Raw genomic sequence first — 16,538 nt, 5'->3', positions numbered from 1 at the left:
CTGAGGAGATTCAGCCTGCAAGGCTCCCACTCAATGCTGCCACTCCTCAGTCCTGTCTCCTCTGCCTCGTGCAGTGGCCAGTGGATGGGACCCATGTGATAAACCCCCATGGACTGGTGGGAGGATGCAGGAGGGGTGTTCCTTTACCAGCAGCTGCCCCGGCAATCGTGGCTATGCCCATGGCACTGCCCCAGCCTTGGAGAGAGCTGATCATTTTAACAAGCAGAGCCAGTCTTAGCATTCTAACTACTGTACATTCCACCAGTGCAAAAATCCCTAATGGAGACAAGATGCTGATTCAAGCTGGGAACTAAAGGACCCAGGGCATCTGGGTCAGACTCATCATCGCCAGGAGCAGGAAATCAAGGTACAACACGAATTCACGCCTGCATGGTAGGTGCCCAAGCCACTAATGGGATGGGCACCTAGCTTTCTTCAACTAATCTTTCTTCGCTAATTGCTCAATCATATCAGCACAATGCCGCTGCTGTGCTATTAAGACTGAAATGGCCAAACCAATAGACCATGAAAGGGTACCTCGCTGAAAACTTAATTAGACCACCTTCATTAGCCTTCCTCAGCAAGAGTGCTCTGTTATGCTCATAACAATGCTGTGTGCCATTGCTATAAAATGCATTCTGGTAGAATCCAGTAAGATTACCCATAGCCTTTGCATGAACGATCACACCAGAGCCCCTTCTGTGCAGCTTCTTCTCAGACAATTCCGGGTTCTGGTCTAAAGTGACTGTATCACTCTTTTAAAGGCACCAGATTGACCAAACTGGAGAATAAAGTCTAGTTACAGCTCAGCTCTTCTAGCTTCTCTCTAATGTCCTGCCAGTATGCCCCAGCTCTAGCCTGGGCAGCATTTGAATGGATAACCTAGAGATGGAAGTCCATTAATAACCTGAGCCATCTACCTTCCTGCTTGACAAGAAGAAATTGGTGATACTGGATCACAAGTCCAGTATCAACACTGTTATCCTGTCTCTGGGAGAACTTGGTGAACTTTTTCAACCCCAAACTTTTTTTCACAAAAAAAATGCAGATTGAGGTGAACTACATTTCACTGATTCCTGTCAAATCTGCCAAATTGTTTCACACACACACACATACACACACACACACAAATCTGAAAACGACAGCACATTTCATTTCAACATTTTCTAAACAAACCATTTGATTTTTTTTCTATTTGAAATGGCTTTTTATGTCAATATTTACTTCAGGTGGTTTTTTATTTATTTTAAACCCTTTTAAAAAAGCTCAAACAAAACAAGACATTTCACTTTGGGTCGAACAAAGTGTTGCGTTGGACCCAATATGATTTTTTTCCTTTTTTGTCCTTTTTGGCTTGCCAAAATATTGTCTTGTCTCCAGTCAACCCCAAATGCTTTTTTAAAACAATATTCAAAACAGCCAGCAAAACTGAAAAATGTGTTAGGCTCGGGTTACACTCGAACAGGGGTTCTCCAACTTCATTGCACTGCCATCCCCTTCTGACAACAAAAATTACTACACAATCCCAGGAGGGGGGACCAAAGCCTGAGCCCCACCATCCCAGGCGGAGGGTGGGGGCAAAGCAGAAGCCCAAGGGCTTCAGCCCCAAGCAGAAGGCCTGTAACTTGAGCCCCTGAAGCCGTTGGACTTTGGCTTCAGTCCCAGGTGGTGGGGCTCAGGCTTTGGCTTTGGCCCCATCCCCAACAAGTCTGAGCCAGCCCTGACAACCCCAGGGATCCCGACCCACAGTTTGAGAACCACTGCACTAGAAAATTAAGTCAGCTTAACTACATCTCTCAGGGATGTGAAAAATTCATTCTTCTGAGTGGTGTAGTTAAGCCCACCTAACCCTGGGTGTACATAGTGCTAGCTACCTCCTCTCAGGGAGTACTCCTCCCATCAGCACAGGTAGCATCTACGCTGAAGTACGACACCAATACAGCTGTGCCACTGTTACATTTCACGTGTAGACAAGTCCTTATTCACACAGCTCTGGTCTCTGACAGCCCAAGGCAGCACGAGGTGCCTCAGAGGAAGATGTAAGAATCCCTGTAGTGAACAGTTATGGAACAATCTGCCCAGAGCTGATGTTGCTTCCCTGACCTCTGTCATTTCCTAGTTGGCTAATTCCCTGAAGCAAAGCCTGAGGGTTTATAGCCTTCATCCTTTTTATCCTGTCTAATGTAGTCACGTGTTTCTGGCGTCCTTGGAGTAGGGAGCATTCAGAGGGCATGACAGGGATCAGCTGGGAGTGTGGTGAGAGTGACTTGCACTCTAACTATCCTGGGCTGCAATCGAGTGGGCTGTTACCCGCCAGTGTAAATTAAAGCATCCCTGAAGCTGTTCCAGCTTAAGTCAGGGTATGAACTGGCCCCCCCTCATCTTTGCCTAGGATCAGGGGAGCAGAGAGGTGGAGGAACATTGCCTTTACTCTCCTGGAGCCCTGCACCAAGCTCAGCTCAGCTGGACTGAAGGTTCTAACCCAATATTCTTTATCCAGTCAGGGCAGAACTATACCCCCGCCCCAAGTCATACCGCTCTGCCTGCCAAGGCCCAAACATAGAACGCAGTGTGTGACAAAGATCCAAAATGAGGAGCATAAATAAATCATTCATGCAGGACACTGACGGCTGTGTCCTGCATGAATCCGTTCCTTTAATATGAATGACTATAACCTCGGAGTTCTGCATTTCTGATGTAATCCATTTACCACAACAAAAGTGAGGAGATACCAAGTTGGTCTGGAATGTAGGTAACTGTGGGATTGAATGGAAGGAGGGACAGTTGAGAGGAATACTACTAGCTGATATGTGCTGTTATGCTTTGGGACTTGTAGTGCCACAGATTGTGCTGCAGGATGCTTTCCATTCAGAAATCATATTGCATTACAGTCTATGAACTCTTGCAGAAATAGTGCTACCTCCGCAGCTGTCTTCATCTTTAGGTTTGGGCTTTAAGCACCTGGTGACAGTGCTTAAGCACTGGGTGGCAGGCATACCTTGTATAGGGAATGAATGACACAGTTCAGATAAAATAAAAGCTGACACAACATTGGAACTAACCCAAACCAAGCTTTTCCTTCCATTTAACAAGTGCAACAAATGAGTTATGATCGTCTCTTTCTGTGATGGATCGTCTTGTCTGAAAGACAAAGGATGGTGTTTTAATGAACTACAGGGAATATTGAACTGGCTTCTCATCTTTTCTCTATGCATAAACTGTTGGCGACTGAGAGGGTGGATTATTATTAGTAGTAATAATAGTCATCAGATTTGTTATTTGTTTGCAGTAACATCTACACTGCGTTTGGTGTTTTCCATACGAAGGATTTGCAAGCCTGGATCAGACCTGAGGTCTAGGTTCCAGCCATGCCAGTATCCTTTCTCAGACAGATGCTTCAGAGGAAGGTGTAAGAATCACTAAAGAGGCAGAGCTAGAATAACCTTCCCCGCAGTTTAGGTCTTACCCTAGAGATCAGGTGAGCTAATCACAATGGTCCCTTCTGGCCTTGAAATCTGTGACTCCTGAGCTCTAACAGTTCTGGATTAACTTTAGTCTGGAAAAATTAGGTTTAATTAATATCCCTGCCAACATTTTTGTTAGCATTCATTATACCTCTGGTGTAACAGGGCGGTCCACCCTTTAATAGCCAGGCAAGAGGGTAGGGGGGCCTGGGGCCAGCCAACCCTGGTCAATTATCAGACCCAGCTGGGCAGGGATGGAATGATTACAAAAGCCAGCACACCATAGCAAGTGGCTCAGCTAGAGAGGAGCTACAGAAAACAGGTGGGTTGTGCTGAAGTTGGTGCTGTCCTTGTGGCACTGAGAGAAGTCAGGGGAAAAATCATCTGGGAGCTATAGCACATGTTGAGCAAAGGGACTGGTCTGTGTTTGAGTTAGTGACCTGTGCCCAGAGGGAAGTCCTGAGAAGTGAGCCCCTCTCCCAGACCTGAGGAAGAGCTCTGTGGGGCTTGAAAGCTTGTCTCTCTCACCCACAGAAACTGGTCTAATCAAATCTGTTACCTCACCTGCCTGGCCTATCTCATATACAGGCTTGCCAGTGGCAGGCAAGGCCCTGTTACTTCAGTCACAATGTGCCCTTGCCACACTGATTGCCCAAAGTGGTGTTCTAATTTCCCAGTTGGACCTTTAGTGATGTTCCAGCCCTGCACCAAACTCCTAAGAATACGCAGTTGAGACCTCACCACTAAGAGGATGTGTCAGTGAATTCTGCCCCAGTCTAACAACCAGCAGGACAGCTGTCCCTACTGCTTCTTCCTGCAGCAACCTTCTGTAGGGTCGCTTGACTCACTTTACGTGACAAAGAAGAGCTAAGGGACTACCTGCTATCCACCAAGTTACTCAATGTCTTCTTTCACAGTTTGATGCACATGACTTCTTCCCTCAGATTCTAGTTTGTTTAGTTGCTTCAGGAACAATCCCCTTGTCTGATGTACTTGCTCATGGGAGTGCTAGTTGGGGGAAGAGGTTTACAGGGGTGGAGGGGTGGGAACTACCAAATATGTATTAATGCTGCAAACCCCTTTTTTTTTTTTATTCTGTTCTAACTGCACAATAAGCTGCACTAAGGTGTGTGTTACTAGGCCTAATATAGACTGTGTGTAAGATCCACCAGTGAAAATCACAGCTTTCCTTGTTTACTCCATGCATCTGCATGGGTGTGATGTTGTCCACCAGTTGCTGGAATCTGGACAAATCCCCAGTATAGACATAGTCCTAGGGCCACTTCCTGATGGGCTGAAAGGCCTCAGACTTTGCCCTTGTGTCTCCTGTAGCACCCATGCCTAGTTATGCTCCCCTCCAACAGTGCCTCAAATGTCTATGTTTAAAAAAAACAAACAAACCTAAAATGAATGAGAAACCGAACCCCATAGTGCCCAGGTAGCCAGGAGCTGCTTCTCCCAATGCTTTTATTACTGATAGCAGCAGCAATTGCCCGGCTTTGCAATTGTTGAGCACAGTGAGGACAAAAGGACCATTTTGAATTGTTTTGTACTCTTTGGACTTCTGTAGAAGGAGCGAAGTTTTGCTTTATCCAGAGAGCCAAAGTCTAAAAGACCCAAATTGCCCCTGCCCCATAAGGAAGAATGTGGATCAGAGGGCAAAGTGAGGCCAAGACACACCGGATGACAGAAAAGTAGAACCTATTATAACTCTGCAAGTGATGTATGGCTTATGGAACAGACTGTGGCTCTTAAAGCCAGAGCCACGCAGGGGTGTGGAGTGGTTTGAGGACATCTCATTCGTAATAGTAACTTGAGTCATTCTATCCAGGGTACTTATGTGCTCCTCATTAGCATAGTATCTGAGCACTTCATAATTCTTATTGTATTTATCCTCCCAACATGCCTGTGCTGTAGGCAAGTGCTTTTTATCCCCATTTTACAGATGGGAAAGTGAGGCACAGAGAGTGTACGCCCAAATCCTCAAAAGTATTTAGCCACCTAAATGCCATTGAAGATCTGGGCCTAAGCGACTTGCCCAAGAGCACAGAACTGAACCCGGGTTTCTCAGGCCAGTAACAGCTGGACCCTCCCTTCTTCTGGTTGTAGAGTACTGGGTCAGGCAAAATGCCTCTGTAGGAGCAATTCCATCACTTTCCTTTTGAATGTTCAGCATGCCCCGCTCCATCCTCACCTTTGGATCTCCAGCTGGTTTGTTGAGAGGCATGAGGTTCTGGCCATATCACGGCCTAGCCGAGTACCTTTGCTGTTGACCAGCTCTCATTCAAGGGGTGACATTGGCACAGAGGGTCAGAACAAGACCTATGTATCCCTTCAGCCTTCACAATGGGGTTTAAGTGAGAGGAAAGTAGCGCATAGGCCTCTAGGGTCCTGGCTGCCCTATATGCAGATGTGTGAGGGTTGGAAAGGACTTGCTACACACAGATCTCTGGTGGAAAATGTACCACTAGGGAGAGCTGGAGCACAGCTGTCCTGTCCTGGAACAGCTACATGACATATGGATACATGTGTCCATTGTGGATTCCAGTATCTCTGCTCGCAGGTCCAGATCTTTAGTGAGAAAAGTGATGTGGTGTTAATGCAAAGGATCCCTCAGTGTAGAATTCATGTATTTTGCATTAACTGCATTTCCCTGTCTGGGGGGACCCTAAATTAAGGTCATGCCCCTTAAAATGGCAGCACTACACTGCCTGAGTGTGCTGTTAAGAGAAGTACAGAAGAGAGGTTGCTCTCCAGAGCTGTTTACAGGGCTTCATCAGTGGTCTAAGTGGAGGTCGGGGTGGTTAGGCCCCCACCTCTCAGTGGAGGTGTTCAAGCTGGTTCCCTTCAATTTAAATGAGAGGCCTGCTAACAGGGCATTCCCAATAAAGCCATCTTGCCTTTGGAACTTGCTTCTGACCCTTGATCTGCCAGAGCCTAGATTTGCTAACCTTCCCAGATTTGCTCTATCTCCTAGCAGGCCTGCTGCAGGAGATTCCCATTATGTCTGGAGTGGAACTGTGTGGCTATTGTATCTTAAACTGTATCAAAGTGCCCAGAACTAAGGCAGAGGGGGAGGGAAAATCTATGCATTGAAAGAAATAATAATTTAAGCCCTTGTGCTTAAAAGGCAGTGTGGTCTAGTAAACAGGGCCTTAGACCAAGGGTCCTGGGTTTTATTCCAGGTTCTGTCATTAACCTGCTATGTGAAAGGGCAAGTCACTTCACAACTCTGTGCTTCTTTCCTCCTTTGTCAGCTTAGATAGGAACTTCTTTGGGGGCAGGGACTGTCTCTTACAACGTGTTTACACAATGCCTAGCATAGTGGGGTCTGATGACTGCTGAGGCCTCTAGGTGCTACCCTTATAAATAATATGAACAGGCCTTATCATTTGTTTTGTACAGATGCAAATTGCTACCCAGTTATTAGAGCTGCTTGGAAATTCCTTTTTTCGCCACAAAAAAAAGTCAACCAAACATCTTTTTTTCAACTTCTGTTTGTTTGCTGGGCCTCTGGGGTTTTTATCTTTCACTTTTTCCTTTTGCCACTCAAAACTTTTCAACGCTTTATCTAAAAACTCTCCAAAAGTGGGGCAGGAAACAAAACAGACAGCCAACCCTTGGAATCATTCATTGGCTGTGTCTTCACCAGGAAATCAAGGTGTGGTCTTAATTCAGGTTAGATAACTGGAGTTAAACACCTAGCAAAAACAAAGTGGGTGAGGTAATATATTTTATTGCACCAGCTTTTGTTGGTGAAAGAGACAAGCTTTTGAGCTACATAGACCACAGACCTGAAGAAGAGCACTGTGTGGCTTGAAAGCTTGTCTCTCTCACCAACAGAAGTTGGTCCAATAAAAGATATTACCTCATCCACTTTGTCCCTAATATCCTAGGACCGACATGGCTACAACACTGCTAGCAAAAACAAGACATTTTTAGTTTATCTTAACCTGCTAACTCTTGTGAGAGCTACAACATGCCTTGTCCTTGCTTGGATTTTAACTTGAGTTAAACATACTTTTTTTTCCTAGTGAAGCCAAGCTCACTCTCGCTATGTCCTCACAGCCAAAAAAGATGTGTTTTACAGCAAGATGGATAATGCAAGTTAACTATCTTGCTGTAAAATCCTAGAGGAAACAAGACACAGGTAGTTCTTACCTTGATGTAGCTAGTCAAGGTCAACAGTATGCTCCCTCCACCTGGGATTTATCGCAACTACCAGCATCAAGATAAGAGCTGACTCAAGTTAGTGATCTCTTTGTAAAAACCTGCCTTATTTGGCAGTGAAGACATGGCCTCTATTGCACACAGTGGCACAGATACTAGGGAGAGACACAGAATTTCAAACCTTTGAAAGGCTTTTGGTTTTTCATATACATTGTTTTGAAATTACCTGGAGGGGGGTGGAGCCACCTCTGAGGCACCTTGGCTGAGAAACTTTGGCCAGTTCCACCAGTTAAAAATGATGTTCCGTTCCTGTTTTCAGTGGAGTGTTTTCTACAGTCAGCTGATTTCCACTGAGTTCCTGTGTGGACCTACTCCACTCTCTCTGGCTGTACAGTGCCACAGAATGACCTGCATGTTTCTCTGCAGAGACTCTGTCTTGGCGGGAGGATGAGGTTAAAACTCCAACGTGGGCTTGTCACTGGTGGAGAAGCACCAACCAAACAGCTGTTCTCTGTTGAACAGACAGAGGGCCCCCTCAGCCTGTTCAATGTGCACACGAGGAACAGAACCTGCTCTGGGTTTCTGCGCACACCTTGAAAGGCCTCCAGCCTTGAGGAGCTCAGGGAAGAACGTGACATTGATTTTTGCTTACCTGGCACAGACTCAGAGTATAGCCCCAGCCTCCAGCATTTAACACCCTTCCCATCATTGTTTACGTTACTCTGAGGAGCCCACACCCCCTTGTGCTGTTCACAGGTGATTCCTCCTCTTGTTCTGGCACCTGTGTGTGCAGGGAAAGCACATACGTACCCTGAGCCAGAGAACAGGGAAAGCTTGTTGGCTGAGCGAAAGGCTTGTGTAACTGGCAGCTATTGGAATGGGGCGGTTTTCATGTTGTGCAAACATCCAGGAGTTGGCTAATATGTGACAACTGCCGTTCCTTTCAACCGCACTGACTTCACATGTTTGTACTGAACACATACATGTACGTATTGATGTTGTCATGCATCCGCTAGGACAGTGTGTGGAGTTACATATTAACCCATTCGGGGTGGGGACCGCAGTCTCCAAGGCCAACTGGAGCACTGGGTATGTCAGGCATGTGCACAAAAGTACATACTACTGTTATGCAATGCTTGGCTTGGCCACTTCCCTGCTGGCTGGCTGCCTTCCTCCTCCCTCAAATGCTCAGTTCTGGATGATGCCATGGTTGCTGCAAATGCTGTCAAGCCAGCTCCAGACCCTGGGTCAAATTCTCTCAGCTAATGCAAACTGGTTGAGCATGGTTGGAGTCAATTACACAGTCTGTGAATCTGGCCCTTCGGCCCGTCGAGTCTAGGTCCCATAGTGAGAGGGCAATGCCTACCCTGGAGCTGGTCAGAGGTTGCAGGTGTGCTGTAGTGCCAGGGAAAAGCTTGGTGAGTCAAGGGACGGGCAGCAGCAGACTTAACCCTCAACGGCCTGAACTCTGCACAAGTTGAGGCTGGCCTGTCAAGGTAACATAACGTGTGCATCTAATTCCTGTTTTCTGGGTAGTCAATAAACAATGCAACCATCCCCTGGCATCGTAACCGTATGGCTTCTCACTAAAAACATTCCCCACTGTGCCATCAGCTCCACTATTGCTCGGTGAAGGATGTTCTGAGAGACCCTTAGGCAGCAGCACTTAGAGGCCGTCTGGTTGGATAGGCTGGGCTGGGCCTGGGATACAGGAGCCCTAGATTCTATTCCTGGCTCTGCTACTGACCTGCTATGTGACCTTGGGTAAGTCACTTCACCTCAGTTTCTCCTCCCCCACTTTGTCTTGTCAGATGACACTGTAGGTTTCCTGGGGCAGGGGCTCTTTCTTTAGAGGTCTGTACAGCTCCTACCACTGGGCCCTTATCTTAGTTGGGGCCTCTCAGTGCGATTGTAAAACTAATAATTGGAAATCAGTGCAAGCGTTGCAGCCAGCAACAATACAAGTATTGGCGGAAGCTGCTTCTGCCTGGGCAATGTGGGCTGAGATTTTGTATCCATTTTAGTGGCATTTTGCAAATCCATTAGTATGTGCTGAGGACCAGGGCACTGTGCTGCATTTCCATGGCTATCTTGGAGAACGAAGAGCAGAGACAGGACAGGCTGGAGGGTGGCAGACACTTTCAGCATTGAAAATGACACATCTGAGATTTGCGGGGGGAAAAGGCCAAAAACTTGGCTATTGAGGTTCACCCAGGGGTACAAATGGGCGAGGAGATTTAAAGCCATTCTCAGACATACACATGGTCAAACTGATGGCTCTTTTGTGGGGGTGAGAGAAGCTTCCCCACCCCCAACTTGTATGTGGTCAGAGACCCTGGTGAGTGGAGGGAGGAAGGATTTGCTTTGCTCTGCAACAGTGAGCAGGGGGAATCCTATATTATGATTTGGGCATGGGGATCCCAAGGTTTTAGGGTCTCTTCCCCCTCCCCAACTTAATTAACAGGTAAAAATGTTCTCAGGTGGCCTCTATTTACAGGGGAAATAAATCGCTCCTTTGATCCCCAACTTCCTCAGGCAAAGCTACCAAACTGACAACTGGCCCTTAAGCTAGGGCTAAGTACCCTTGAAGGATGAGGCTAGCATGGGCACTCTAGCAAGCAAATTACTGCCATTGGATTAGAGTGGCGCCTCTGCGTTGTACACAAAGGGTTTGGACCGGCATCCTGCAGATCAGCTGCGTGGCACATTCTCTTTCAGCCTGAAAGTTGCCTTGCAATGGTACATACGGGTGGCTTGCCACTTACCTCCAGCCTGGTGAAGCTCTTATATAGCCTTGTGATTCCATTCCAAGGCCTGCTGCTAGGCTGGAAAAGAGTGAGCCCCCCGCCTATATCTGTAGACTGAAGTACACTGAAAACCTCCATGTAAATAGGGAGTCAGTTAACTGGGAGAGTTGGCTCTTATAGGGCCCGATTCAAAGTCCGTTGTAGTCAAGGAAGGTCTTTCCCCTCACTTCAATGAGCTTTGTTGTGGGCCCTTAAAGGTTGCCAGCCAGCAAAGGGAACTGCACTCCAGTGGGACCATTCCTGGCTGATCTCCATGTGAGCTAGCATTCCCTGAGCTACAGTAAGAGGAAACCCAGAGCTGCTTATGCTGACACCTCCCCATGCTGGGCTGGCCTGCTCTTCTAGGACTCTACATTACATCTATTCAAGTCAATGGCAACGCTCCCTATTGACTGAAACGGTGCAAGACTGGGCCCTTATTTTGGAGACTTCAGAGCACAGTGAAGACTAGAGAACAACTTCAGGGGAACTGATGGAACTTTCTTTAACTTTGTTTGCCCTGATTTCAGCCCTAGTATAGCTGCAGTGGCACAAACTAGTGTAGCTGAAGTACGGTGATATAAGCCCCAAATAGTGCTGGTTTCCAGCTGATGTAGGCAACAGCTCTGCCTGCCAATTCTAAGTCTTTGCACTGATGCAGCTACACAGCTGGCTGCAACTGGGCCACTCCCCCGTAATTTGGGGTAACAATGGTCAGGTTGAGAAGTAATTCCTTTAAACCAGGGATCTCAAACACGCGGGCTGCATGTGGCCTGCGGAGTTATTTCTTGAGGCCCACCATAGCTCCCCTCACTCCCGCTCCCCCCCCCCGATGTGTACCACGTCCCCAGTCCTCTGCCTAATCCCAGGGCTTCCTGCCGCCAAACAGCTGTTTGGCAACACTTAGGACTTTCCAGAGAGGGGGGAGGAGTGGGGACGTGGCGCGCTCAGGGGAGGAGGCAGAGAAGAGGTGGGGTGGGGACTTTGGGGAAGGGGTTGGAATGGGGGCAGGGCCGGGGGCAAAGGTGGGGGCTTTTGTATCTTTGTATGAAAAGGTGTCAGTGATGCGGCCATTGGGCCAATGTACTAGTCCTCATGTGGCCCTTGTGGTGATTTGAGTTTGAGATCCCTACTTTAAATTTTTGAGGAATTCCTGGCAAACCAGCTTTCTTTACCTAGCTTTCCAAATGATCACATTGAGGTTTTTATTAAATGTAAAAATAATAAGTGACCCAGATTTCACGTTGTACATTTGAATTGAGATTAAATTGATAAAATGTATGGAATCATTGGAAGAAAAGGATCACACACACATAAGTGCATAATCTGTATTCCAGACATACAGTTCACATGTAGTCAATATTCAGACATGCCTGAAATTCGGGCAATAGGAAAAATGGCGGGGGGAGGGGGGAGAACAGAAAAGTAAGGTGGGCTGCTGTTTGCTTATGGGGGGAATTGTGTGTTTGTGTCTGTCTGAAACAAAACCCTGCCCCTGCTCTCAAGTAACAAACAATCCACCTCGTAAACAGTTTTGAACAAGCTCCCTATGAGTATGCTGTGGGAAATGGAGTGAGGCTGGCATTGTGATTAAGATAATAGACAAGGACTTGAGAGTTCTGGGATCACCTCATGACACTGCTCCCTCATTCTTGTGGGACCTTGGCAATGTCACTTATTCTCTCTCTGCTTCCGTTCCCCATACTTGTCTATTTAGATAGCAAGAGACAAAAGGGGCTTACGTGTGTATGCACAGTGCCGAGTGCAACAGGGCCCTGCTGTAGTTAGGACCTTAGCTACTAATGTAATACAAATAGTAACTATTACAGAGTCACTGTCCTGTAATATGCCCGAGTCAGAGCCATGGGTCCAGGGCCAGCCTTAGGGGTCAAGGGGGTGCCGTGCAGAAGTGCCCGCTGCTGGTGTAGAGATAGAAACTGCTCCCAGGTGGCAGGACAGGGCCACGGGGGGGGGGCACCCAGATTTCTCTCTGCTTCTTCTGGAGGAGGAACATGCAGGGGGAGGGGTGAGTGGTGACGCACAGATTCTGCTCACCCTCCCAACATTCCTCTGTGCCCCCTTAGGAGTTGTAAGGGGGGGAGCAAGGAGCACACCAAGTGCTCCGAGCATCCAAATCATTTCCCCCACCTGGGCTGCTGCTCTCCTGTCCTCCGCTTACACAACCCAGGTAGGGTTGCCAACTGTCTAATCGCACAAACCCAAACACCCTTGCCCTGCCCCCAGCCCTCCATCGCTCCCCCTCCCCCACCCTCAGTCACTTTTACAGGGCTGGGGCAGGGGGTTGAGGTGCGGGAGGGGGTGTGGGCTCTAGGCTGAGCTTGGGGCAGGGGGTTGGGGTGCAGGAGTAGCTGCAGGGTGAAAGCTCTAGGAGGGAGTTTGGGTGCAGGAGGGGGTTCAGGGCTGGGGCAGGGGGTTGGGGTGATGGCTCTGGCCGGGAGGCACTTACCTCAGGCGGCTCCCGCTCGGCAGTGCAGTGGGGCTAAGGCAGGCTCCCTGTCTGCCCTGGCCCTGCACTGCTCCCAGAAGTGGCCAGCATGTCCGTGCAGCCCCGTGGTGGGGGGACTCCACGCGCTGCCCCTGCCTGCAGGCACTGCCCCCACAGCTCTCCTTGGCTGCAGTTCCCGGACAATAGGAGCTATGGAGTTGGCTCTGGGGGCAGGGCCAGTGCACGGAGTCCCCAGGCTCCCCCCCAGGGACCGCAGGGATGTGCCGGCCGCTTCTGGGAGCGGTGTAGGGCTATGGCAGGCAGGGAGCCTGCCTTAGTCCCACTGCACCATTGGACTTTTAGCGCCTAAAATCTCCCATCTTGGCTTCAGTAGCCTCTGGGAGATAGAGCCCGATTCCGGGAGATTCCCAGAGATACTGGGAGGGTTGGCAACCCTAATCCCAGGTAGGGAATGTCATCTGGATGCAGGGAGCCCTGACACTGCTCCTCGCTCCCCTCCCTCACAATCCCCTAGTGGGATGCGAAGGAGCAGTGGGGTGGGGGAGAGCAAGCAGCAATGCCAGCTGCTCCATGCATCCAGATCAGTTTCCCTACGTGGGTGCAGGAGGGGGGGCAGGGGTTAGGAGTGAAGGAGGGTGCAGGGATTAGGGGCACAGGAGGGGAGTGTAGGGGTTGGGACAAAGGGAGCATAGTGCAGGGGTTAGGAGTGAAGGGGATGGGGAACCTGGGGAGCCCATAGGGGCCAGGGGAAATGGGGGGGTGCCACACCCGCAGGGGCCAGGAGCACCAAAATACAAATTCACTCAGGATGCCATTTTCCCTGCATGGGTCCAAATCTCCTGAAAACGGGAGGTTCCGCTCTAGGCTGTCAAAGCCTCAACTCGATTGAACAGGTTTTGCAAGCCCATGTCACCATCTGGCTGTTACCTCAGATGTCCTGAGAACAGGTTAATGTCCGTGAATCGTTTGTATTGGACTCTCCCAAGGGTGTGTTTTGCTGCAGTGAAGTGGGTGGGATCAAGGACCTCATTCTCCAGTGCCTTGTGTGACAGCCCTATTGCCACTAACAAGCTTCCCCGCCATTGCTCTGGCACTGGTAGGGCAGTGGCCAGTCATGTTAGTGCAGAGCATTGGCATGAAGCTTTGGGAAAAGTATCTGTGACTGGTCTCTTCTGCTCCACCCCCTGCTAGCACCAACTGAGCCCCAGCGCTAGGCGTATCTCGTCTCCCAAGCGTTTGTCCTCTCTAGCGGTTTAGCATGAACTGAAGCATGAGTGTCCCTGTTACTCTGACCCCCTTCCAGACGTGCCCACCAGTCATTTATGTGCAGGGGTGGCATCTCCTGAGAGAGCTAACACATCTGGCGGCAGAGTGAAGACATTGAGTTACTCCCTCTCACGACGTCCAGTGCAGATGCAGCAAGCCAGTACCACAGCAGAGGGCCACTAGCCTTGCAGTGCCTTCCCACAATCCCCTAGGGCCCCTTGCCCCATTGGACTTTTCTTACCATCTCCCTATTCCTTGTTTTCTGACCCGAAGCCACCTACCACTGCAAATAGGAAGCTCAGCGTCCTCATCCCCAGCTCACGCAACTCTGGTTCAGAACAGATGATGCCTGCCATGATGTCCTCATCTCAGCCAGCTGTATGGAGAATTCTGATCTGGATAGCATCTTGCTACAACTGATTGGAAATCATGGTTAATTTTTTTTCTATAACATTTTTGAAATCATCTTCCTCAGATTTCAGAAGTCAATGACTTTTCATCTAGTTGAATTTTTCACACTTTTTAAATCTAAACTCCTTGATTTCAAACATTTTCAGATTGTTCTTCCTTCCCCTGCCCCCCTGCTGCCTTTTTTTGATTTTGGGTTTTTTTAATTTACCACTGGAAAAAGGTGTGGAAGAAGGAAAAAAGGTGTGTGTATGGGGGTGGAGGAAACCCAACCCATTTTATGACAAACTCATTTGGTTTAAATTTTCTAAGAACAACCTAAAAAACCTTCATGAATTTTCATTGACGAGAGAAGGCCGTTGTTGGTTTGAAACGTTCGACTCGCAATGTGCTGCGTGGACTTTAACCAGGTATAAAGGGCTGCCTTCACAATTGCAAGGCAGTACAGAATTAAACCCCATCACTTTGCTGCTGGAATGTGCTACAAGGCTGAAACTAGGTGGACGGGGAGAGAGAATATATATAAATTCAGCTTGAAATGAGGGCGCTGGCTATACTGGGGATTTTAGCTACCAGTATAACTACGCCAGGGCAAACCCCTAGTGCAGACAGTTAGGACTGTTGTAAACCATGATTTGCACCTTAATAGCAGCTCTGCCTATTGGTGCTAGGGGTTCATACCAGAAGTTTCAGAGTAGCAGCCCTGTTAGTCTGTATTCGCAAAAAGAAAAGGAGTACCTGTGGCACCTTAGAGACTAACAAATTTATTTGAGCATAAGCTTTTGTGAGCTACAGCTCACTTAATCGGATGCAGAGGGGAGATTGATATAGACACACAGAGAACAAGAAACAATGAGTTTTATCATACACACTGTAAGGAGAGTGATCACTTAAGATAAGTCATCACCAGCAGCGGGGGGGGGGGGGGGGGGGGGGGGGGAAAACCTTTCATGGTGACAAGCAAGGTAGGCTATTTCCAGCAGTTAACAAGAATATCTGAGGAACAGTGGGGGGTGGGGTGGGGTGGGGGGAAGAAATACCATGGGGAAATAGTTTTACTTTGTGTAATGACTCATCCATTCCCAGTCTCTATTCAAGCCTAAGTTAATTGTATCCAGTTTGCAAATTAATTCCAATTCAGCAGTCTCTCGTTGGAGTCTGTTTTTGAAGCTTTTTTGTTGAAGGATAGCCACTCTTAGGTCTGTGATCGAGTGACCAGAGAGATTGAAGTGTTCTCCAACTGGTTTTTGAATGTTATAATTCTTGACGTCTGGTTTGTGTCCATTCATTCTTTTACGTAGAGACTGTCCAGTTTGAAGTGTGATTACAATGGTCTGGCCTGCAATGATTGTGATCCCTGGAGTAATCAAAGCTGTAACTAGCACAGTTATGCATCTTAGGTTCATATAAAATAAACTTTCCTCCATAACTTTGCCCCTGCTACTCCCACTGATGGTTTCTCTGTCCAAGTGCCCTGGATGCATCTCCCGTGATCAACTTCTTGTGGCTGTAAAGGGGGACCACAGTCCTTCCCAGCTGGTGGTGGTGATTTGCAGCATGGAAGCACCTAAAGGCCAGCACTGCACAAATGTATAAACAAAATACGATCCCCTGCAATCTAAGTAACTGTAATAGTTTGAAATCCTGATTTGGCCAGCTGATCAGTACATGTTGTTGGAGAGGAAAAAGTTAAAAAAAAAAAATCCTTCTCTGTCCTTGTAAGGAGGCAGGAAAGGGGAGGGAGTCTTTCCTTGATTTCATAAGTATTAGCAAAACTTCAGCTTTTAAAATGTAATCCCTCTTTAAGATGGAGGCTGTCAGGCCACATCCAACGGCACAAAGGAAATGACTGCTATTTTTGCAGATATCTTGGCTGGCTGGTGGTTCTGTGCCCACTACGGTGCAACATCATATGACAATGTTAGCTCTCCAAGGGGCCCAAATGTATGCTGACTCTGAGAGCTAGCTTTTGGGTTT

Source organism: Dermochelys coriacea, chromosome 6 (genome assembly GCF_009764565.3).
Source record: "Dermochelys coriacea isolate rDerCor1 chromosome 6, rDerCor1.pri.v4, whole genome shotgun sequence".
Classification (NCBI taxonomy): domain Eukaryota; kingdom Metazoa; phylum Chordata; order Testudines; family Dermochelyidae; genus Dermochelys; species Dermochelys coriacea.
This window is presented reverse-complemented; position numbering follows the sequence as displayed.